Genomic DNA, 1080 nt, shown 5'->3' with positions numbered 1-1080 from the left:
TGCAACTGTACCAGTTACCCGATACAAAACACAATCGATATGACGCAGTTAATCTTAAATCAATAAACTACAATCTTTACGTCTGTCGTCGGCCTCTAGGAAACCCTCGGAGCCTACCGACCTTATACTTCTAAATACCACAATGACCGGCCCCCGGCAAACCCTCAGGGACAACCGATCTAAGGAATACTCTATTATTAATTATTATTATTAATTATTAATTAATCTCAACCCGTAATGAGACTCTAGCTCAGTGCCTCACTCACGCTATCTGACCTGGCCTCGCTTCCTTCATGCACCAGTTACCCTTGCACTAACACCTCCTTGCCTGATTTTACAGAACAACTGAAAACATACTACCCGTTTTCAGCATCCGGACAAGTGGCAGGTGGAGGTCGTCACTTCTCTTCTCGTGGATGCTTCCTCAACTGTTGTGTCGAACCACTCTTTTTCTTTATCTTTATACCCCATTACCATCTTTGGACATTGACCAGATATTCCCCTCTTGATCCTGCTATCTGGCGTGAAACCTTTTTTTTGCTCAGTATTCCTGCTCTAGTTAACCTACTTATTCTAAACAATACCCTTTCTTGTATCTTTATCTCAAATAAAAGAATGGTTCTCAAACATCCCATTCTTTCTTAAAGCATCTCATGTAAATATCTCCTCCATTCAACCCTAATCTCCCTTCTGTCTTGTGACCCATTGGAGCTCGAGGAGTCAAGAAATGTCTCAGTTGATGTATTTAATTTAATTTAATCGTGGAGTCCTGTAGCTCAGTGGTTAGAGCACTCGCTTTGCAAGCGAGAGACCTGAGTTCAATTCCAGGCAGGGCGAAACCTTGGGCAAGTTTCCTTACTCCACACGCCTGATAATAATCCCTCCAAAAACAAAAACAAAAATAAAAAAATTGGTCATTTTCAATCTACGACTGTTTGTGGGACATTGCTGTACGCAATTGGCTGCCGCATTCGCCCATAAAAATACAGTCAATTCACTTTACAGTGTGAGACGGCGCTAAGGAGTATGCGATTTGTACATATTTCATCGTAACGGACTGTTGTATACATGGGTTTTTTG

Source organism: Callorhinchus milii, unplaced genomic scaffold, assembly GCF_018977255.1.
Source record: "Callorhinchus milii isolate IMCB2004 unplaced genomic scaffold, IMCB_Cmil_1.0 Scaffold2, whole genome shotgun sequence".
In the NCBI taxonomy this organism is placed as follows: domain Eukaryota; kingdom Metazoa; phylum Chordata; class Chondrichthyes; order Chimaeriformes; family Callorhinchidae; genus Callorhinchus; species Callorhinchus milii.
The sequence above is the reverse complement of the archived record's forward strand: the minus strand, read 5'-3'. Positions refer to the sequence as shown.